Raw genomic sequence first — 25,799 nt, forward strand, 5'->3', positions numbered from 1 at the left:
GTATGGCGTCACGAAGTGAGGTGTCTGATGCAAGATAGTACTTACACTTCGTCACAAGTTCTTCAGGCCATCAGAAATTCTTTGGGGGGAACGGCCGGAAAACTTGTTGTTTCTTTGGGTGACTCAGCCTCTGTTGATCTGATTTTTCAAAAATTAGATGTTAATTTTGCTGAGCCAGCCCGTAAGGGTATCACCATGAAGGAATTTTTCAATGCCTCCCAAAAGCTTGAAGAAACAGTTACTTCATTTGGATGTAGGTTGGAGGCCATTCTGGAGCAGGCGTTCGAAGGTGGTCACCTTCCTCGCTCAGCAAAGAATGAGCTTATGTGCGAGCGCTTGTGGTCAGGCCTTCACTCAGAGGCATTACAGAGCAGCACTCGGCATAAGCTCGATTCTTCCCAACAATATGACCAGCTTCATAAGGATATCCGGCAGGTTGAAAGAGAACTAAAGATGTCCAACCCTCCAAAAACTAGGGCCCATTCAAATGTTCATATTCAACCTCCGGATATGCAAAAACAACTCAAAGATTTAGAGTTAAAATTCAATTATCTGGTTTCAGGGATTCAATCCAATGTGGACCAGCGGTTTGATGATATTATGAAGAGACTGGATTCTATGTCTATACAACCTTCTTTTTCACAGCGGCCTAAGGTCCAGCAATCTGTGTACCCTCCATTTCCTACCTTGCAGCAGAATAATCATCAACCCAACAATGTTCGCGGGCGAGGAAATGGCTACAGAGGTAGGGGAGGAATCAGGTACCCAAAAGTTTAACCACCTCTGTTAGCGGCCGCCCGGAGGTAGGTGAATATCAAGGCCATTCCAATGTTTCATATGTTTCTCAAACAAGTTCTTCTGTTGCAGATCGTTTGGTCGGTGATTCTAATCAAACCACTATTGTTTTTCATTCAGTTCCTGCTGTTGCTTTACTTGAAACTGGTTCCATGGTTTCTACTGTATCAAATTCATTTTACCAGTCTCTTCCAAATAAACCTCCTCCCTGTGATGTATCCAACTTGCGTATTGATTTGAATGTTTCTGTTGCAAATAGAAACCAGTTAAAAATACTTGGTTTTATTGAAACCTCCATTTCTATTCCCCGGTTGAATTTTGATTTAGCTTTGCCTGTTTTAGTTGTTCCAGACACCCAGTCTAGTTCATTTTGTCCTGTTATTTTGGGCACTAATATCATCCGTCGATGTAAGTCAGTCTCAGCTGAACTAGAGGTACCTGATGCTTGGCAGATGGCCTTTGACACTTTGGTTTGTAAACAAGCAACTGTTTTTTCACCAATGAACACACGGCTGAAGTGAAACCTTTTGAGTCTATCTCATTTAGTGGAAATGTGAGAGAGATTAGCCACACCATTCAGAAAGTTGTCACCGAAAATCTTTCAGATGATAGTCCATTGATTGTCAGACCTCTTGTGGTAAAACTTCCACAACATGGCGAGTATGCCAAAATTTCCGTTAGAGTGTGTAACATGACCGTAAAATCAGTTTTCATTAAGCAAAAGACTCCTATTTGTGTTGTTAATGAAGTCACTGTGGTTGATGACATTACTTCTTCTCCTTTTTCGCCTTCAGTAAATCAGACTTCACAGGTTCCCAAAACTCTGGATGAATTGGTTATCAAAATTGATGCTTCTAATTTGACACCTGAACAGATTGTTAGAGCTCGGCAAGTCCTTGGAAATTGGAAACATGTTTTTTCGACAGGCCCTTCTGATATTGGCCATTGTAATTTGGTTAAACATCATATAACTCTTGACAACCATGTCCCTTTCAAGCAGCCATACCGCAGGATTCCTCCTGGCATGTATGAGGAAGTGCGTCAACATATTAAGGAGATGCTTGAATGTGGAGCCATCCGTGAAAGCAACTCTCCTTATTCATCAAATTGTGTGTTGGTACGAAAGAAAGATAATTCCCTTCGCTTTTGTCTGGATTTCAGGATGTTAAATTCCAGGACACGGAAAGATGCCTACATGCTTCCTCGTTTCGATGATACCGTTGATCTACTTGTAGGTTCTTTATATTTTTCGAAGCTTGATTTTCAATCCGGATATTGGCAGATCGAAATGGCAGAAGAAGATAAGGCAAAAACAGCATTTTCTGCTCGCAACTTAGGTTTTTATGAGTGTGAACGCATGCCTTTCGGCCTTGTGAATTCAGGCGCAACATTTCAGCGCTGTATGGAAAAATGTTTGAGTGGTTTACTCTTACATGAGTGCCTGGTATTTATTGATGACATTTTGGTGTTTTCAGATACGTTTGAATCCCACCTTGAGCGACTAGCTTCCGTTTTTCAGTGTTTGAGGCGCATGGCCTAAAGCTTAAAGGTGCTAAATGTGAGATTTTCAACAACTCTGTGACATATCTGGGGCACATTATTTCAGATCAAGGTATTGCAACTGACCCTGAAAAGACATTTCCCATTACGTCATGGCCTGTCCCAACAAACATTACTCAGTTAAGATCTTTTCTTGGAACTGCACGTTTTTACAGGCGTTTCATAAAAGACTATGCCAAAATGGCCACTAAACTCTCTTTTAGAAGGGCACAGTCCATCTACTAAAAGTAAAAGGAAAACCCCCATTTCTTGGTCCTGGGGCGATGCCCAGCAGGTCTCCTTTGACACACTCAAGTCCAAATTAACTTCTCCCCCTGTACTAACCTTTGCGAACTACACTAAACCCTTCATTCTGCATACTGATGCATCTGGTACTGGGTTAGGGGCTGTGCTTTTACAGCAACAGGAAGACTCATCTGAGCGTGTTATAGCTTATGCAAGCCGAGGTCTCCGTCGCAGTGAGCGCAACTATCCTGCACACAAATTGGAGTTCCTTGCACTGAAAAAGGCTATAACAGACAAATTTCATGACTATTTGTATGCCACAACATTTACTGTTACAACTACCAATAACCCTTTAACATATGTCATGTCAACAGCAAAGCTTGATGCTACCGGTCAGCGATGGGTCGCTGCTTTATCACTGTACAATTTTGACATTACCTACAAAGCTGGTAAACTCAATTCAGATTGCGATGGTCTTAGCCGGAGACCACGGTTGTTCTCTGATGCTATTTAAGCTATTTGTGAGTCTGTTTCTTTTCAGCTTCCAGCCGTAGAACGTCTGGCAGGTATGTCTGCTTCACAGATGGTTACTGTGGATGCAATACCTTCGGCTAGTATAGTAAACCAAATTGATTGGTCAAAAGAACAATCAGGTGACCGTGACATTTCAAAAGTCATTGACATGGTTCATAGTGGTACAAAATCGAAAGAGTTTAAGGATCTATCAGTCGGTGTCAAAACATTGATTAGGGATTTTGATCGCTTATCACTTATTAATGAAGTCGTGTATCGCAATTGCATATTAGATGGTGAACAAGTCAGACAACTCGTGGTGCAATACTCGTATCGCTTAATAGCTAATAGCATGTCGGGGTGTGCATGATGATGTTGGCCACCCAGGGCGCGACAAGTCTCTATGGCTTGCTCGACTGCGTTTTTATTGGCCAGGCATGGAACAGTGCATCAACAGCCATGTTTCTAACTGTAGGAGTTGTATTTTCAGGAAAACACCAATCGTTCCTTCTGCGAATCTTGTTCCAATTGAGACCCCCAGGCCAATGCAACTTGTTTGCATTGATTTTCTCAAAGTTTATCAATGTAAAGGTGGTTTTGAGGATGTGTTTGTTATAACGGACCATTTTACCCGTTATGCCAAGGCAATCCCTTGTCGCAATCAGAAGGCGACCACAACTGCCAAAGCCTTGTTTGAACATTTTATTGCCCAATATTCATTTCCTGAGCAACTCCATTCTGATCAAGGCAGAAATTTTGAGAGTAAGGTCATCAAAGAACTTTGCAACCTTGCAAATGTTCGGAAGACCCGGACCACACCTTTTTATCCCATGGGTAATCCATCAGCAGAGCGGTTTAACCGTACCTTGCTCCGCATGTTGGGTACTCTGTGTGATGAGAAGAAGTCAAATTGGAAAGACTACATCTCTTCATTGGTACAGGCATACAATGCTACAAAGAGCAGCTCCACTGGGTATTCCCCACATTTCTTAATGTTCGGGTGGCACCGGTTGATGCATATCTTGGCACAACCCCAGGAAATGAAGGAGAGGCATGTCACTCTGCATACATTTCAAAATTGCAGGAACGCCTCAAATTCGCATACAGAGTTGCTGGTGATTGCGCAAAAAAGCGTGCAGCACAAAACAAAGCTCTGTTTGCCAGTAAAGTTAAACAGAATCAGATCTGCATTAATGACCTAGTACTTGTTAGACAAGTCAATCTGCAAGGCAGACATAAATTGGCTGACAAATGGGAGAGAGAACCCTACATTGTTCTAGATATCCCATATGAAGGCCAGCCTGTGTACAGAGTACAGAGAGAGAACCGCAAGGGACCTATTCGAACTCTGCACAGGAACATGTTACTACCATTTGTCTCCAATCCAGAACCTGAACAGGAAATACAAACTGTCCGCAAGGTCAGAATGTATTCAAAGCCTAGTCAAAATTCTGGTAGTGATAGTGACAGGAGCTCAAGTTCTGAATCTGATGTACAAATATATAGGATTCCACAGAGAAGGAATACTAACACTCGTACTGCTGTAATTCCAGGCCCAGTGACCAGCATCAGTACCCCTGCCATTTCTCATTCTTCTCCATCTCACTCTACTGGTTCTATTCCAAAGCCTAGTCAGGTACGTCCAAACAACCAGTCAGTCACAGGCAGTCATTCCACTCCTGCAGACAGTCCGTTGGGTTCACCTCTCTCCCACAAATCAAGTTCCAGCAGTAGTTCTCTTACCCCGTCTATACATGAGAATCTCCCACCTAACAGACACGTACGCCAACGTCGCCCACCAGACCGGTTTGGCAAATGGCAATTTGTACAGGCGGCAGATTTATATTCTGAAATCATTAAATTGTCATGTTTGTATGTGCAACAATTTTTTTTGTGCAAGTCTTGATCTAAAAATTGTTTCAAGATCAATTTCTACTTTATTTGGGAAATATCTTTGAAAAAAAGATGTTAACAGCTCCAAATAAATCCAAATAGTGTTATAGATGTCTCTTAAAATGTAAATATTGTACAAAAATTGTATCATTCTTTAATAAAAGTGGTGAAAGTTTATTTTTTTTGTTCAATGATTTTATAGTGAGACACCATAACTATTTGCATTCGTCTATTTCATTAAAATAATATTTACTATGAGAATTGTTCATCTGAATTGTATGAAATCCATATTATGTTGTTATAAACTTTTGTCGGTTTGTGCATCAGATTAAAGTTTTTATAATTTTTAAACATTTTCTAATTTTGTCTTTTCATTTGTTACATTTTTCTTTATGAATTAAGGTCATGTTACATGGGAGGCAACTCTTCTAAAGATTGCATTTAAGTTTAACATTAGTTACTCCCCTTTGACTTTTATGTTTTTCATAATAGTACTGCGTACTTATGTGTATCATTGATGTGTTAAGTGTTATTCGAGGTTCGAGGTTGTTTTTTTTCAGTTAGGCCTGCCCTATTTATCTTTCACTTAGTTCGTGCATTCTATTAAATTGTAATTGTTGTAATGGTGGTAATTACAAAATACCTCCTGTTCTGGGAATCAGTTATTTTAAAGTTTAAATGTCTGGAGACATTTTGAAGAAGGGAGGGACTGTGTAGGATAGGTCATTCTGTGTTGCTGCGTGTGTCTGTGTCTCTGTGCTGGTGTTTGTGCCCCTTGTCTTGTAGGTGTCCATTTGCTTCTCTTGTGGGATTCAGTCCCTTGTCCTGTGTGCGTCCAACCGTGTACCGTGATGTCATATGTGTTTTGTCCAGTGAGAATGAGAGAATTCAAAGAAACAAGATTCTTATTGGTCAGTTCCAAAACCCTTTGTGAAATTCAGAGAAAATTACTGACTATGCTTTCTTTTGCTCTCTAGCTGTCGCGGGACAAACTTGTATTGCAACTTTTATTATATTCTACCAACCTGGTAAGTTTAAAGTTATTTGTATTTGCATATATTTACTTATCTGCAATGAAAATGAATTTAATATTATTTTGAAATAATGTATTTATATTTGGAAGGTTGTGAAATGTGTAAAGTGTGTTATTTTTGTTGTTTTTTTTAGGTTTCTTTGTTCTGTTATATGTATAAATACATATATACGAGAATTCCGATATTCGGACAGTCACATAAATATCGAACCTTGGGCTGCGTTTCTAGTTATGTGAACCCCTACCCCACTACAATGATCTACGACAAAAGAGTAGCAGTCAAGTTAAGGATATCGATTTAATATCACTTAATGAGAAAAATGAAGGTTTGTTTCTGTTTCTCTTATCTGAGTGCATCAGATGAGAGTTATTCTGTGTTCGTCGAATTCAAATCTCGCATTATTGGTTTTTATTTGTACTGGTCTCTGTAGGACAATAAATATTGAACGCAGGGAACCTTCTTTTAGAATAAGTTTGTATGTCTCTATTGACTTTGAACACAACTATAACGGTGTTTACAGAGGGGCAAGGAAGTTATGATATATTTATTGGTATTGCAGTGGATTATTAAAATGCAGTATTTTAAAACGAAGACTTGTAATCTGTGTAAGACTGAGTTAAAAATACCGAATGTACAAAATTTACCGCAACACTCAACGGAAGGCGAGCTTGTCTTTCATCTACTTGTGTACGTGAGCATCTTATCAATATTATGTAATTGTGCAACACAATATGTGAATATCACTTAATTATGTGTGCGTAATGTTGGTGTGAACACGTCTTATGTGGTGTCCTGGTTCACGACAAGTTGGTCGCAATATTGCAATATTGATAAACGATTATACTTGGGGTTTGTCAACAAACATCAAATGCTGCTGTTCTATTTGAACATGGTTGCTTTCCGTTGCCTGGCATTTGTAAAGAACGAGCTCTAAACCATTGGTGTAAAGTTATGAGGTCACAGAAACCGTTGATAAATAAAGTATGTAATATCTGAACTATTGATGATGCATGTTTACATTTTGATAGGAAATTGTGTTGGCCAAATGCTGTCAAATCAGCACTTGATTCACTTGGTTTAAGTAATTTGTGGTTGCACCAGCATCACGAGGGTATTTACATTATATGCTGAAACAAAGAGTCCGAGACGATAACATTGAAACTTGGTTTGAATGTATACATTCACACAGTAAGTTTAAATATTTTATCACATTTAAAAAAGAAATAGGTTTACTTGAATTATATAGCAAATGAAGCGCATAGAGTTGCATTGAGTAGGTTCCGATTGTGTCCGCATCACTTAGAAATAGAAAGAGGAAGATTTAATTGTATAAACGTCAATGATTGTAAGTGTAATGAGTGTTCTACTGGTATGATTGAATCTGAATTTCATTTTCATGTTATTGTCCAAATAGTGATCTAAGTCGAAATACAACATAAGGCTGTCATTTAATACCTTGTTGTATTTCGAAAAAAAAACATGATATCATAGTTTAAGAAAAGTGCTTTTATCGTTTCCATATAACGAGAAAACTGAAGCTGCCAACGTAAAATAAAATAAAAACTTTCATCAGAAGGAACTTATCAAGCATTGGTAAAATCGATCGTTATGCATGAAATAACAGACGACACAACTTGGCAAATACAGTTCATGTAACATACGAGTTACGCATACTTGTCAACAATCTGCAGTTGGTTAATACAATGTTGTTTGTGAATGGATTGACACTGAAAGCAACTATTTTATATTGCAGAAAAAAATATTTCTCACCAATATATTCGATATATGAATTAAAATTGCCCTTTATGTCTGCCTAATGCCTAATAGATAAGCTATACATGTAAACGCGTATTATTCGATACATTCGAGACAGGTACATGTCCTGCATATTGCATTATATTGGCTCTGTCGATATAGAAACAAATAATTTCAACGTTTTTGAGTTCCGTCCGCATTTAAGACGGCATTGTATACATTGTATAACAAACCCGAGTATCCCAGCATTCAACTTACTAGACTCTTGACCCAACAAATCCTACATTTCCAGCGAGGTGACCACTTACCAAACTCACGTGCGCCGAGAGTTACACTTGATCCAGCCTCGGTGAGAAGCTGCTCTGGCCTGACAGCCAGAATATATGGTCACGTGTACGTGATTTCATTTGAGTCAATGTCAACAATATGGATTATAGCCTAATCAATTGATGGTAAACAATAATTGCGACATTATCTCTAACGTTGCAGAACTTGCCCTTATATGAACAATCGCATTATATTTGTTTACCTACCTTTTTTATAAGCATATAAGCTTGAACAAATATTATTCCATGATTATATTTTATTTGGAAAAACAATATTGAACTCTTGTATGTGTCCGCAAATCATTGTTTATGAAATGCATAATGAAATAATTTTTTTTTATATAAAGCGTTCGCAATTTACTGCTCGATAATATTACATAACTGTGATACACAAGAATGTAAGTGTTTAGCGTATCCTCATATACACCTAGATAACGTAATTGTGTCCACCTTCCATAGCGATCGTGATCCATTGACAATTTCCGTTATCGTTTCTAGGATAGACCTGCTGATCCAGAGTTAATGCAAAGCCCTTATCATTACAAGCATATGATTATAATGAATTTGATACATATTTTATTTTAATATAATGTATGGTTTTCTTCTTTTATTCAAATACAGCTCGGATTGTAAACAATATAAAAACGTGCTATATAACTTCTAACTAGTTTGATTGTGTAGAACATTGCGTTGAATTTAATAAAAGGGTTAAAAACAATCATCAAGCTTGTAATGGGACGTGTAAGCGTTGACTTATGGGGAAGGTAGCCGTTGTGAGGAGTTTTAGTCCATGCTCCAACACATGTCATTGCAGCGGTTGACTTATAAGGAAGGTAGCCGTTGTGAGGAGTTTTAGTCCATGCTCCAATGCATGTCATTGCAGCGGTTGACTTATAAGGAAGGTAGCCGTTGTGAGGAGTTTTAGTCCATGCTCCAATGCATGTCATTGCAGCGGTTGACTTATAAGGAAGGTAGCCGTTGTGAGGAGTTCAAGTCCATGCTCCAATGCATGTCATTGCAGCGGTTGACTTATAAGGAAGGTAGCCGTTGTGAGGAGTTCAAGTCCATGCTCCAATGAATGTCATTGCAGCGGTTGACTTATAAGGAAGGTAGCCGTTGTGAGGAGTTCAAGTCCATGCTCCAATTCATGTCATTGCAGCGGTTGACTTATAAGGAAGGTAGCCGTTGTGAGGAGTTCAAGTTCATGCTCCAATGCATGTCATTGCAGCGGTTGACTTATAGGGAAGGTAGCCGTTGTGAGGAGTTCAAGGCCATGCTCCAATGCATGTCATTGCAGCGGTTGACTTATAAGGAAGGTAGCCGTTGTGAGGAGTTCAAGTCCATGCTCCAATGCATGTCATTGCAGCGGTTGACTTATAGGGAAGGTAGCCGTTGTGAGGAGTTTTAGTCCATGCTCCAATGCATGTCATTGCAGCGGTTGACTTATAAGGAAGGTAGCCGTTGTGAGGAGTTCAAGTCCATGCTCCAATGCATGTCATTGCAGCGGTTGACTTATAGGGAAGGTAGCCGTTGTGAGGAGTTCAAGTCCATGCTCCAATGCATGTCATTGCAGCGGTTGACTTATAAGGAAGGTAGCCGTTGTGAGGAGTTCAAGTCCATGCTCCAATGCATGTCATTGCAGCGGTTGACTTATAAGGAAGGTAGCCGTTGTGAGGAGTTTTAGTCCATGCTCCAATGCATGTCATTGCAGCGGTTAACTTATAGGGAAGGTAGCCGTTGTGAGGAGTTTTAGTCCATGCTCCAATGCATGTCATTGCAGCGGTTGACTTATAAGGAAGGTAGCCGTTGTGAGGAGTTCAAGTCCATGCTCCAATGCATGTCATTGCAGCGGTTGACTTATAAGGAAGGTAGCCGTTGTGAGGAGTTTTAGTCCATGCTCCAATGCATGTCATTGCAGCGGTTGACTTATAAGGAAGGTAGCCGTTGTGAGGAGTTCAAGTCCATGCTCCAATGCATGTCATTGCAGCGGTTGACTTATAGGGAAGGTAGCCGTTGTGAGATGTTCAAGTCCATGCTCCAACACATGTCATTGCAGCGCTTAAATTAAAATCTTGATTTAAATGGGGAAAAAAGACAAATGTGTGTAATAACTCTAGACAATTTGAATGCAACTATTCATAAACAAGCACAGGTATTCTAACTCATCTTAACATCCTCGTGTTGCATTATTGCTCGACACATCACACAAAACAGCTTTTTATTTAAGGCCCACAGGATGCATCATCTTCGACACATTTTATAGAAAATATGAAAAATGAACATATCAGAGAAATTACAAAACAAATGATTGGCATTTAGGTTGTTTAATTATAACATATCGATTATCCTTATGCAGAACTAGAGCGTGGTTAGATCGCCAAAGACGCGTGGAGTCGTCAAGTGAACGCATGCAGACTGCTTCACAATGTCGAAAACACATGGGGACATATTCAAAATTAACACCTAGGTTCAGCGTTTTTATGGCGTCACGTCTGGATGAAATTTCTTTAAATCATTATAAATTTATTATAAATAAAAAAATATAAAATTATAAATAATAAAGAATTATCAGTGAACGTATTGCTGACAGCGATTAAATCCTCTACATTGTGCTTTTGAAACATACATTGACAATTTATAATTGATTTTGATTTTTGACTTTCGATCACAAATATGTCCGTTTGCGTTTTTTTGTTCTTGTGAGCAAAACAGTGACATAGAGTTTACAATGCATATGTACAAATAGTATATAAGTATATGGTCATTTACATCACCACCTTAAAGTTACTTCATAAAAGGTGACACGTAAGGTATCTCTGTTTGAACAGTTTCCGTCTGTCGATAAGACTTTAAAGTATTGATCACGGTTAATATTTTAAAGACAATGATAATCCATAAATGAAAAAAATAGATTATATTGTTAAACATCGTGGGGCGAAAATGTGTCCAATCCTTCAGATTAAGATTTATCGTCAGCAAAATCCGAAAATCCATTTGAGACAGCACATGAATGTATCAATGTCAGATACGTTGATATGCACGATATTTGTTTCATATTCTTACAGTAGTCAATATTAATAAGCGTCTGAATGGTACCTATAGTGAATACTATTATTGATTTAAAACCTTTACTAGTACACTTAGTGTTATTCAATTATTGAATGGGGTATTCGTGTTTACTAATTAGCATTAAATACAGTTAAATTTGTACCGCTGTTCAATATGCTCCGTTTTATCAAAACATGCCGTATATATTTAAAATAGTGACTCCAGAGATTTGAGCTACAATAATTGTTTGTCGAAACAGAAACCATCAGGGGAAATAAGGGATTGTCATAATTTCATACTAAATTATTTCCGCATTTTACGCTGTAGGTAACCATGAGAACCTAACTTTATTTAATATAGCACACTGTAAACACAATGGGGAATAGTGTTTCAGTGTTTTCCGCAAATCCGACTGAAAAATATTTTAGAAAAAAGTTACAGAATGAGCATTTAAGGCTTTAAAACATGTTTAATGGTGAACTCTTGTTATCTCGAAAATGATCAACGATTATTTAAACATTCAGTGTATTCCATGTCCCGTCCATACACGGTTTTTAATAAACGCGTTTTAAGGCTTTTAATGTAAAGTAGTTGTTTAATTAAGTTTTTTGATATTATTAAGTGAAAATAAAGCACTATGCATTTTACATAGATGGTTCATATTGCCATGCGAATGATAAGAGCTGAATAATAAACTTTGGCTTGTCATGTCCAAGCAGGTTTTTAATAAACGCATTCTGAAAGCACTTAACGGAAAGTGATTGTTTAATTTGCACTTAAGTATATTATGCAGACTTATTATGGTTCTTAAATGTTTCCGGGTATTGGAAAACTTCCAAGATTATAAATCAGGGTACCGGTTCTTTATGCTGTTATTTCAATATCCCATCTTCGTAATAAATGTGGAATGTTTCCGTTTGTTTTCAAGCACACGAGTAAACCATACTACTAATATGCAATACACTGGCGGTGGGAAATCATTTGGTTTATATAATCTAATTTGATTAATATAATTTAATGCTTGAAGACAATAAAAATACACAACTTACAAATGGTTATTCTTCTAGGAAACCACAATTTATATTTTTAAAATCGCAAGGTAAATATCAAAGTGGCTCCTACCAGTGATCACGAGAGACACAATAATGTATTGCATCGGGCGCTTTATTGTTTTTTACAACAAAACAGTAGCATTTAACTTAAGGATATCGATTTAATATCACTAAAAAATAGTATGTTTCTGTACATCATATATGACTGCATCAGATGAGATGTATGTATATGCATTCGTCGACCTGAAAGATAAACTAGCTCGAATAAATGATTTTTTGCACTGGTCGTCAATGTAAAATTATTTTGAATAATAGATACTCGTTGCAAAATATGTTAGGACGTAGGTTATCATAAGGACAAAAAAAGTGAAGAAAATTGCTATTGGACAAAACACAACGGCTTGAACAAAAGGCCGGGATATTATGAAATATTCCTTGGATTTGAAGTCGAGCATTTCAATGCCGAATGTCACAATAAAGACTTATTAAATGTGTAAGAATGAGTTAAAACTACTTAACATGTTAACTGTTCGTAAAGACTTAGGAAGACATGTTTTTCTTTTTAGCCGCTAGTGTACGTGAGCATCTAAACAATTAATTGTAATTGAGAGCCACAATATTTGTGCATATCATGTAGTTTTGTCGCGAGAACGCGTCTTATGTGGTCCCCTGGTTCACGCCAAGTTTTTCGGAATATTGCAATTTTGATTAACGATTTAAGTTTCAAAATAGCGATTGAACGCATGACATACTAAGCTGCACAAACATGGGCCAGAATGAAAGATGATTATGTTGTACAGATGGAAATTTCCCTAAAACGACAATCTATTTTTCACAGCGGGGGTAAACGAGTGTAATTATTAGCTGGGTCTAATGTTCTTGACGTACGGTTGACAGATGATCTATATATAGGCTTTTGTGCACATTTATTACATTTAATTACATTCCATTCTTACTTAGAACATCACTGTGTTTTTGTTGGCCCCGTGTCTGTTGTCGAACATGCGCCTTACTTATTTCATGATGTTTAAAAGGGACATTTCTCATTCATATCTTTAGTTTCATAACAAACGTGGTATGTGTCCTTTATATCACCTTGATGATTATAAGTTAATAACACATTGATTTCATAAATCTGACTGAGATAGAGGCGTACAAGGTTCGGATGACCTTATGAAACAGTTTAATGCTACTATCGCAGCTTCTCAAGGTTTTGATTGGACAAAAAGATATTGAACTAATTTTTTTAAAGTACGTTTTCGTTTCGTTTTGCTAAAACAAAATAACACCTTAAACCTTCTTTATTTTACTGTTTTTTATCATCGTTTGAAAGATACAATAAATATTCGAGGATGATAACACTGTATTTGACTTTATACGAATGTGTGCGATTCCAGATTTAAGACGCAACTTGCAACCGAGTCAATCATTTTACAGTGTGCATGATTCTATACGATGTCAATTTAATGACTTGTTTGTAAAGTTTCGTTTTAACGTTGTTTTTTTAGGCGGGACAATGTTATTTGCACTAGCTTTTACCAACGGCATCAACAAGAATGTAAAAGGACAGCTTTCTCTCGAAGCCTCTACCTGTCCACGGAAGATGAAAGCTGTTGTGTTATATCGGAGCTATTTCATGTCAACGACGATCAGATTGGGTGGGAAGGAAGCAAGTGCCAGATTTCTGGACAGAAATTCATAGTTTTAGAGACATGTTTGGACCAGCTGCTACGAAGTTTTATAACTTACTGACTCATCTGTTGTTATATTTATCACAGCAATATAACTGAAACGCTTTGTTTAGGCACGAAGAAATGAATTGTATTCAAGTCCCTTATTGTCAACCAGATGTAATTACTTGGCAAATAGTAAAAAAAATATGTGCCGTCATTACGCTCGCGCAGAGTAAATTGCTTCATTCTTTTAATGTGTGTATCCTTAATAAATGATAATATATGTTATTGAATAGTGTGTGTTTATTTTGCTTTTTTCTAAATCACCAACAATTAGCTGTCATTTCATATCTTGACTTATTTCGAAAAAATGTGGCATCAAAGTCTGTAAAACGTATCTGTAAAGTATCGAAATTGATCTATTTTGCAATGTTAAAGCGAAAAAAATGTGATATATTCTTCTGTTGCTTCCTAGTTGTTTAAAATTCCTTGACATATTATACAGGTGCCTTTTTATTATGTTTTCTCTATTTTCTGTTACGCATCTTATGTATGCTTGGCAGGATAGCTCAGTTGGCTAATTCGTTTTTACATCAGGATTCCGGGGGTCACTGGTTCGAGCCTCGCTGTTGGCTACTTTTTTTCCTTTTTTAAATTTTATTTTTGTTTTTGTACTGGAGCTTTTAAAATTTAATGTTTACATTTATTAATATAAAGCATTTATTGACAAACTTCAAAACATGCCAAAACCTGTGAAAAGGCCCCTTTAATATTGGTCTTGTGTCTATTGGTATTTACCCACCCCCCATACTATTTTATAAAAGAAATTGGGAGAATCCAATATTTCTTTTTTCTGAACATTTTGTTTTATCTGAAACGTGTATTTGCATGACAACACGTACTTACCTCACAATCTCAACCAGTTGAATTGCGGTAAGACTAACCGCACGCTCGTCTAAAATTAAACGCCGTTTCTATTTTCATAAATAACTGAATGTGTGTATGTATGTGAATGTATTTATTTTGACCTTGCAGTCAAGGATAACCCATGAAAGTGCAAGCACTTATTTCCAATGGGGTCTTTATTTGCTGAAGAATGTATTGTGATACAAGGAATCCGGGTGCGATACCCTAGCTCTTTGCAAATAGATTCCTTGGTTCTTTTACGTGCTCAGTGTATAGCACCGATACACGCGATAATTTCCTGGGTTTCATACCAGTACATCTCTAGTTGGGTGGGAAACACTTAAAGCATTTCTGAAATTTCCAATGCCCCGGCCAGAAATTCAACCGGGGACCTCTAGATGGTGCACCAGTGTGTTACCACTAGACTACCGCACTACCGTGTACCCTCTAAGATGTTTAAACATGTTTCATTTAATCATCACGTTATCAATCGAGACCCGACTCTTAAAGGTTAATTTGTAATATGTAATTTAAATACAATCATACAGTGATAAATAAAGTATCCATTAATAATTGAATAAAACTGCTTACATATCGTCCCCTTGGTGCAAAAAGGTACCACGTGACATTGAAATAAGAAGGCACATAGTACCTTTTTGCGCCAATAGGGCGATATTTTTTGAGATTGTATCAAGGCGAAATAAACGTTTATGTTTTCGTTATCGTTGTCCTTCTTCGGCTTTGCAAACGTATATGTTTCCATAATATATCGACTGCATATAATGAATAACTGTTGCATGCAAGGCATTGGTTTCTATTTGTTAACAAGACATTAACTTCCGTAATGAACACAAGGTTTTAAAATTAGATATATTTTCAATATCAATACACGTCATTTTGTATCGTTCTAGGGAAAACATATATCAATATTTAATAGGTGTAAACTTTACGAAAATTGCGATCAAAACGTATGAGTCAATGTGGCTGAAATGTAATTGTGTCTGTTAAATGTGTCATCGCTAAGCACTTTATTTATAAGTGAGCTCAAAAATAATTATCCAACTTTGTTTTATTTATAAGAAGTCTATATTATAGTAAAGTGATCTAATTAAAATATCAATACAGCATTGCTTTTAACAGTTTCAAGGCTTTCTATTGTAATTTGCAACAGAACATTTATCCATTGAAGTAATGCTCATTGCCAAATAATCAGTGTAGAAACATGTAATGCCAAAACCTATAACGTCTACATTTTATCATTGTATCATAGTTTAAGAATACTCATGCTAATTGCAAAATAATCATGTATTATAAAAACGTACAACGTATATATTGTATCCTTGTATCGTAGTTTAAGAAAAGTGATTATATCGTTTCCATATAAGAAGAAAACTGCCAACGTAAAATAAGAAAAGCAGAATCCTGACCAAAATAGCATATAAATTATAAAATCGGCGGTGATTTTTCATTTGGTAAACGTTTGCTGTATTATTTTATTGCAAACAGTTCTATTACAAGCTAACGTTGTTGCTGAATGACAGCTGTGACTGTAACCAAGACAACTCGTCGAAATGAATAATGCGTTATTCCACCTATGCCTTTTTCATATTATTTTCCGTATTATAACATTATACATGATAATTGCATACTAATTTAACACACAGTATATTGTAATTGTGCATGCACGCCCTTTACTACTCCGTTTGAGAATAAAGTGCCTTACTCATTGTGCATGTTCCGCTACCTTTATCAAATATCTTTTCATGTATTAAACTTATTTGCCAAATACATTAATCTAGTCAAGCCTTGTTACAACTTATATTTAAGAGGCATTCATGCAATATTTTAAGTGTTTGAAATATCCATAACGTGTTATCTTCACCATGACAGTTTATAAAATTGTTTTCTCCGATACGGCTGAACTTTCATCAGGAGGCACTTATCTAGCATTGATACAATCGATCGTATAATCGCATAATCGTCAACCATTTGTAGTCGGTTAATACAAGGTTGTTTGTGAATGGAATAGCACTTAACACAACTAATATATATTTTTGAAAACAATAATTCTCACCAATATATTCTATACATATGAATTAAAATTGACCTTAATGTCTGCCTAATGCCTTACTGATCAGCAATATATGTGTACGCGTATTATTCGATGCATACAAGACGGTACATGTCCTGCATATTTAATAATATCGGCCCTGTCCATATATAAATATATAGTGTGTATTTCAATGTTTATGAGTTACGTCCGCTTTTAAGACGGCATTGTATACATTGTATAAGAAACCCGAGTATCCCAGTATTCAACTTACTAGACCCAACAAATCCTACATTTCCAGCGAGGTGACCACTTACCAAACCCACGTGCGCCGAGAGATAAACTTGATCCAGCCTCGGTGAGAAAAACTGCTCTGGCCGGACAGCCAGAATATAAGGTCATATAAGGCGTACTACATTTTTTACACATATTTCAATTGATTCAAGGTCAACGACGTAGACCAACAACTGGTAGCCTAAATAATTGATGATAACAATTATTGCGACATTATCTCAAACGTTGCAGAACTTAGCTCTTATTTGATCCATCGCATCGTTGAATTGGACACGGAAAAGTAATCAGACATCAAAAATTGATGTCCAGTAACCTCTTTACAAACACACTCTTCGACAGCAGTGGAATGTAAATTTTTCGTAAAATCCCCAACAGAAACCGTTAAAGCTTACATTTGAATTCTATTACGAACACGAATTACATTTCAACTCACTTTCACCACAACATTATGTCAAGCTGACAACGGTATTTCATAACGAAACACAAGTTACATTTGTTGTCTTAAAGGGGCCTTTTCACGTTTCGCAAATTTTCGTTTTAGTTATGATATTTGTGAGGAAATAGTAGTACTAAACATTTACTATACTCTAAAATATCCAATGTATGCATATTTTGACGATTTTAAAACCTGAAAATTATAACGCGTGCAACGCGAAACGATTGAATAATTTGGAATGTTTTGTTGTTGTCGTTATATTTCGTGAAACTACGATGATGCATAGTAGTAGTAGTAGTAGTAGTAGTAGTAGTAGTAGTAGTAGTAGTAGTAGTAGTAGTAGTAGAAGTACTAGTAGTAGAAGTAGAAGTAGTAGAAGTAGTAGTAGTAGCAGTAGTAGTAGTAGTAGTAGTAGTAGTAGTAGTACAAGTAGTAGTAGTAGTATTAGTTGTAGTAGTAGTACAAGTAGTAGTAGTAGTAGTAGTTGTAGTAGTAGTAGTAGTAGAAGTAGTAGTAGTAGCAGTTGTAGTAGTAGTAGTAGTAGTAGTAGAAGTAGTAGTAGTAGCTATAGTAGTAGTAGTAGTAGTAGTAGTAGTAGTAGTAATAGTAGTAGTAGTAGTAGTAGTAGTAGTAGTAGTAGTAGTAGTAGTAGTAGTAGTAGTAGTAGGAGGAGGAGGAGTAGTAGTAGTAGTAGTAGTAGTAGTTGTAGTAGAAGAAGTAGTAGTAGTAGTAGTAGTAGTAGAAGTAGTAGTAGTAGTAGTAGTAGTAGTAGTAGTAGTAGTATGTCACATTATGGTTAGAAATTGTAGATGGAATATGTGGGTTTCCATCATGTAAGAAATATTGAAAATTTTATCAAAATGACCAGTAAACATGACAGTCACAAAGTGCACATATGTTCAAATAAGCTTATCGATGAGGGAGAGATTAAAGAATAGTATAGTTGACACAAGGCCGGGTATGTTTGTATTGGTCAAGCAAAAGTGTTTTTACAGATAAAGCTTGTAAATATTTGGATGGTTTGTTTATCCCGTTCCCAGGGCTTCATTGATTCAATATCTTTAGCAATCTAGCCAACCAGCAACAAGCACGCATAGAACACTGACCAAGGGGATTCATAATTGAGTTTAACGGGGCAAATGTTAGAGGGAAATAGTCAGTTAGCATTTAGATTTAGAGGTGCACAGATGGAAGAAGATACAATCATGTAGCAATCACAACGTATTTGTACAACTGAAAATATTAGCTATGTGAGACATTAGACTGGATTAGAAACTGATATATGTGTTGTTGAATATTTTATCCTACATTGTGCAGAGAAACCAACATTTATAGAGAGGGACGGACTTGTCCCATGCGCGACACGAAAAAATGGTAGTTAATGCAAATCTCGTCATCATGGCAATACGCGCATGACGATATATCGAATGATAGGCTACGCGCCAGTAATTTAAGAGTAATGAACATTGCTAGTAACTATGTGTCGACCTTGAACTATGAACGATTACGTGACACAGGACATTAAATGGTGACCGTGAACTAAGGATTCGAACGAAGAAATACTTCCACTTACGATAACGAAACCATGAAAAACAACGCGAAGAAACTCCGTTTCGGCAACTTCTGTAACCAGTAACAACGACCGTGAGCCGGGAACAACGACATCAGACCGCACATATTTTGCAACTTCCGGTGAGTGACTGTTTTATTTCCTAACGCTTGTATCAAAATGGCAAATCAAATAATCCCTCATTTTTTTTCAAAATCTAAATGAACAAATTCAAGATGTTAAAACGGCCATAAGCACTCAGACTATTTCACAGATTGTACAATCATTTGATGGAAATTCAAAAGAATTTTAAAATTGGATTACAAATGTAGAACAATATGGAACGCTTACCAATTTAGATGACAATAAATTAAAATTTGTTGCATATCAATATAGTAAAGAGCTTGTTAGTGATTACATACATTGCTTTATGACTCATGATCCGACAGGGACATGGACAGATTTAAAGGAACAGCTTAAATTAAGATTTGCGGAAATTCTAGACCCACAATACGCTTTTCATTATTAAAGACAACTAAACAAAAGACCGACGAAAATGTTCAAATATACGCTGAGCGACTTTTATCTCTTGCGACTGATGCATACAAAAATATTGAAGGAAATTTAGACATTATAGAAAAAAAATAGTAGAAATTGTTATCGACGGATTAGTGCACGACTATCTGAGACTAAATTTAATGCGCGAAAATCATGCAACCCTATCAAATGCTGTTAAAAGCGCAATACAGGAACAAAGTATCAGAGCTAGATTTGAGTTGCGATCGCATGATAATATTCACACATATATCGATTATATTAGGTCATCTATTGTTTGCACATATTGCAAAAAACACGGTCATTCTATTGAAATCTGTCGCCGTAGGCAACGCGAGATAAGTATCTGTACAGTAGGACGGAACGGTCATACGATAGGTCAAAACGGTAACGGGCGCACGAACGAATATGACAAAAATTGGAAAGATAAAATTGATTGTTGGAATTGTGGTAACTTAGGACACATTAGTAGAGAATGTACTCAAAGAAAAACGTACATTAATCGAAAAAACTAGGAAATTCTTACCCAAAAGGGGTCTATGGTAAGAATGAGAAAGTCGAGACATATAATATCGCTTTGTGACGTAGTCCAAATTCTTGTGTTATTTCAACAGGTGGTTTTCAATTTAGAAGCCTCATAGACTCGGGTGCCGAAGTGAGTCTCGTCTGAAAACGTACTGATGATATGTAAAAACAAAAACCAGCACTGATAATTAAAAAAGTAAATCTAAAGTCGGTAAATGGAAACTCATTACATGTCCACGGAAGTGTAAACTTGAGATTCAAAATAGGGAGCATATATAAAGAGCACATGTTTTTTGTAGTAAGTAACGTTAATAGAAATGTTATTTCAGGAAGAGACTTTTTACAAAATAATGGTGTCCGTTTGTACTTTGATTTAGGATGTTTGAGGATTGATAACTGTTATGTACCTCTAGAAGAAGATGAACACCTTTCAACGATAGCGAGATTAACTAGACATACTGTGTTAAAACCACAAAATGCATATAGACTCTTTGCTCAAGCTAAAAGAAACTGCATACGTTCAAATACAAATTATGAATTCGATGGAATAAGCAATTCTTTCTTTGATAATGAACCTGGTTTAACAATTGTTAATTCAGTAGTCAAGACAACGCGTGATAGACAATTTCCCATTAAAATTATAAACAATACGCACAAAACAATAAGACTTAGACGACACTCTGCCATAGGGCGAATAAAATCGGTAAACGATAATGAAATATGCTCAGTACAAGAAGTTATCAAAAATAATCAGCCGGAAGCAGGTTTATCTAAAGATGAAATCTTATCAGATTAACGTGTAGATGAAGATCAAAAAGAAAATATTCTCCCGGTACACTTAAAACACAGAACTCTCTTCGCAAGAAATAATTTAGAATTAACACAAACTTCAGCGATAAAATTTTCCATAGATACAGGGAATCATCCGCCCATTAAATTGAAACCGTATCGAACACCATTAAAGAATAAGGTATTCATAGATAGAGTTATTGACGAAATGCTAGCGGCAAACATAATAAGCCCATCAAGAAGTCCGTGGAGCTTCCCTATTGTTTTGGTAGACAAAAAGAAAAATACACATGACTCAAACAAAGATAATAAAGACGAGAAAAGCTTTTGCGTTGATTTTAGACAAATAAACAAAATTACAAAACCAATTGCCTATCCATTACCACTAAAAGATGATATATTGGCGTTATTATGTAAAAGTAAATATTTCACCAGTTTAGATTTGATATCGGGGTTGGCAAATACCTATAAAAGAAGAGGACAGAGAAAAAACGGCTTTTGCTTCGGGATTCAGAGGTCTATTTCAATTTAACGTTATGCCCTTTGGTGCCTCCTCTGCCGGTGCTATATTTCAAGAATTGGCTAATAAAGTACTCAAAGGTTGTGAGGGCTTCGCTGTGGCGTATACAAACGATATTCTAATAGTCTCACCTGACTTGCAATCTAACTTAGCGCACGTAAATACAGTACTACAGAGTCTCAGCAAACATAACCTAAAGCTTAAACTATCAAAATGTCAATTCTTACAAAGAGAGACTAGATACCTAGGCTTCATCATAGATCAAAACGGTATAAGGCCGGATCCGTTGAAAGTGGAAGCGATCTGACAATTCCCTAGGCCAAAGTGCGTGCGCGATGTTCGATCTATCTTAGGTTCGGCGGGATTTTATAGGAGATTTTGTCCAAGTAGTCGAGCCTCTCATTAATCTTACGAGAAAGAATTCCCATTTACATGGTCAAAACAATGTGAAGATAGTTTCATACAATTAAAAGACTCATTTACCCAAATCCCTTATCGTTCATACCCTAATCCAAAAAAAGGTTATATACTGTTTACTGATGCATCTGATAAATGCATAGGAGCCTGTTTGACTCAAAAATGCGAAAATGACGAAACCGGGGATTATGTGGGCAAAAAGCCGATATTTTTCATATCGTACAGATTAAGGCCCACGCAATGCAAATATAGTACAATTGAAAAAGAATTCTATAGCCTATTTTACAGTCTGAGTAAATTACATCATTACTTACACAACGCTGAATTTGTCATTCGAACGGATCATAAGCCATTAAAATATTTACTGGAAAGTCCGATGCAAAACAAGAAAATACAATTATGGGCCTTAAGTATAGCGGGTTACAACTGCAAAATTGAATATATATCGGGAAAAAAGAATATTATAGCCGACTTTCTAAGCCGACCTCCAAAAACCAAAATAAAGAATAATAAATGCGATCAAACAGATGTAGAATAAGATATTAACGATAAACATTTTACGATTAATTCGCAAATAAATAAACAAGATCAAACACGCGAAATTAATGTAATCAACTCCACAAACATTGACCATAAGCAAATAATCGATAATATTATTACCCCGCAGCCAATCCCAGCCGACGACACAGCGTCGAACGATAACATATCAGGGCTTGATATGCAAATAGAACAAGAAAAAGACCCTCATATATCTGAAATTAAAGCGAGATTAAAGTTAGGGAAACAGAACAAGAATGAAGATAATAAATATATTACGGTTGATGGAATACTGTACTACATATCAAACGTAGATGAGGAACCTACTCTCAGGCTTTTTGTACCTAAACACCTGACTGGTTCAGTTGTCAAGCAATATCATGATGAAAACGGGCATCCTGGGTCTAAAAGGCTTTTTCAGACACTAAAAGAGAAATATTACTGACCAAAAATGTTCAAAGAATTGAATGATTATGTATCTAAGTTCATTATATGTCAAAGTAGAAACTTAAAAGCAATTAAAGCTCCCATATCGTCGGAAACCTCAATACCGCCGTTTCCGTTTTCAGTTGTTTCCATAGATATATGCGGGTCATATCCGAAACGCTTTTCGGAAATAGATATATAATATGTTTCGTTGATCAATACTCAGTATAGCCAGAAGCATTCCCATCACCAGATAAATCTTCTGATAGCGTAATACACCTGTTAATGAACGAGATTTATTGCCGTCATAGTTGTCCTATAAGAATTATAACTGATAACGGTAAAGAATTCACTAGCACGGCATTCACTGAAACATTAAAATCAATGAACATTGACCACGTAAAGACGACAATATATCATCCCGCGGCTAATGGCGTGAACGAGCGTTCCCACGGAACTATGAACAATATACTATCAAAACGGGTTCAAGAAAATGTACAACAATGGGACTTACATTTAAACATGTCTTTAGCGGCAATGAGATTTAGTACATCGAGACTTCGAAACACACACCGTTCTTCTTACTTTTTAATAGAAACCCTATTCTTTCAATAGACAACTTGTTAAAGCCTAGACGTAAATATCACGGTGAAGATTATCATAAAATAATATTACAAGAACAACACAAATCATTTAAAAAGGTATGTGCCCAAATTCAAGAATCGAAACGTAGACAAGCTGATTATGCGAATAAAAATACGAAATATATTAAATTCGAAATCAATGACCCCGTTTACTACAAAAACTTTCAACGTACAAATGAATAAGATAGTAAATGGAGGCCATATTATCGTATAATCGATCAAAAGTCGCCGTTAACATACGTAATAAAGAACCAATTAGACAACTCAACTATTAAAGTTCATGCTAATATCGATCAATGGCCAGTGATAGATCAGCCGTTAGCGCGCCCGATTAGAAAAGCAAATTTAGCATTTGCAGAAGACACATTATCTTCCGATAACGATTCAAATACGTCAGTACATGGGTTACCTGTTATTACTCAACAGACCCGACAGATGAGGGATAATACGGATGACGAAGATAATATTCCGCTTGCCGAATTGCAAAAACATTTGAGAAACAAACAATTCGCGGATATACAGTCAAGCTCAAGTGAGTCAGATACGATGCATTACGATCACAGTAATTCACAAAACTCACCTATACGTAGGTCTGAAAATAATTCTTCAAATGATCAGATGCAAATTGACGCGGTAGCGTTAAGACACAAAAAACGAAAATTGACCAAAAAGACTTCACGTTCAAATAACGCCATGAAGAAAACAATTTCCACATGCCTTCAGACAATGGCTGAACACATGTAAATGAATGGACTACAAAGCAAAACGAATAGATGTCGAGACTTAAAGACCCCCAAAATTTTGTATATAGAGAAATATGTTTTGAATGTATATGTATTAAATATGTAAATAGAAGATTGTAGAGGACGTTATCGTCCGATTTTGATAATGTATCGTCATTAGCATTGATTTCCGGGTTTAGAATGAAATGAAAATGTCATATTTTAGTATACGGGTTGTGACATAACGGTTTATTCATATTTTTTATTCCTATAGCACATTGATTATTCTTATGATAGAAATTTAAGTACGAATAGATTTAATAATAAGGAAATATTAAATAATATGTTTGAGTTATTGATTAGTGACTATTGTAATTACTACAATGTTAGGAAATATTAAAAGATTATTTACATCAATATTTCTATCTGATACATAAGCAGAAGTTAAAAGTTAAAGTGGTCAAACTATTTGAGAGTTCATCTCGTGCATGTAAAGACTAGTTAAAATATTGGAAGGTTTGTCAATAAGCAAGTAAACATTATATAGTGTGGGGTAAATAAATTGAAAATTTTAATACCATATGTTAAGATTAGGAAATTGAGGGATTATATAACTAACAGACATCTGATTAACGGAACATGTCAACATATTGACATATAGGATTGTTATTACCTCATTTATCGTTGTAACGGTACACATGAAAGGGGTCAACAGAAAATCTTATTTGTACAGGCCATATAAAATTATTCACAGGCATTCACAGGCAAATACAACATAATGTTTTATGTCACACCGAGTAATAAGGTTTTAGAATAAACAGTAATGAACTATGATTGTTACTGTGTGTACGCCACGAACAATACGTAATTACATGACAGGATGAAATGCCAATTATCCGTGCGCAATAGCGAACAGCTCTGAAGCGTAATAAAACTTTGTTTGTATATATCTCGATCGGGTACAAACATGACAAGAAAGACCACACCTGTCGCAAAGGACGTTAAATACCCATATCGTATAGCATAAACTAAGACCTGATTTAAGATTTATTTCAAGGAAGAACACAAATACGTTTACACCCAGGGTGAGGTATAATTGGGATTAATAAAATGGAAAGTCAATTAGATATACGCGTATCAGACCAGCTTATGATAACACACTTGACAATGACATTAACTAACGCTAGCTTATGCCCTTGAGCGCTCAAGTAAACACCATTTTAGGCGTAGGTAACATTTAAATACAGTTTGTAAATATCAATAAAAGCAATCACTGTACCTTTTATTAGTTTAATGTAAAAGATACAATTATATTGCTTTGATTCATTATATTTTTGATACTGATCATATAATGTAGTTTGTTCGTTTTCGTTTCTTTATAAGAATGACTACATTAAGACAAGGGATTTTGTTTGTAAATTTTTGTTCTCTAAGTAAATAAAACATAACAAAGCGCATTGCATTTTATTGAATAGACAAATGCGTATTGTTTAAATAGAACATTATAAATTTGCGTCATGCGAATCGCGTTTCTTTAGCACATTAATTTTATTTG

General features: G+C 36.1%; 1 protein-coding gene and 1 long non-coding RNA gene across 2 annotated transcripts in view; one reads left to right on the top strand and one right to left on the bottom strand.

Annotated features, from left to right (window-relative positions):
- LOC127857600 (sodium-dependent glucose transporter 1-like) overlaps positions 1-25,799 on the bottom strand; it is a 152,255-nt gene that overhangs the window by 124,353 nt on the left and 2,103 nt on the right. The gene's annotated exons all lie outside the window — the stretch shown is intronic.
- On the top strand, positions 13,159-14,167 carry LOC127857605 (uncharacterized). The gene is made up of 2 exons (XR_008038518.1): positions 13,159-13,411; positions 13,710-14,167. It is a non-coding gene; the product is annotated as an uncharacterized LOC127857605 (long non-coding RNA).

Source organism: Dreissena polymorpha, chromosome 14 (assembly GCF_020536995.1).
Source record: "Dreissena polymorpha isolate Duluth1 chromosome 14, UMN_Dpol_1.0, whole genome shotgun sequence".
NCBI lineage: Eukaryota > Metazoa > Mollusca > Bivalvia > Myida > Dreissenidae > Dreissena > Dreissena polymorpha.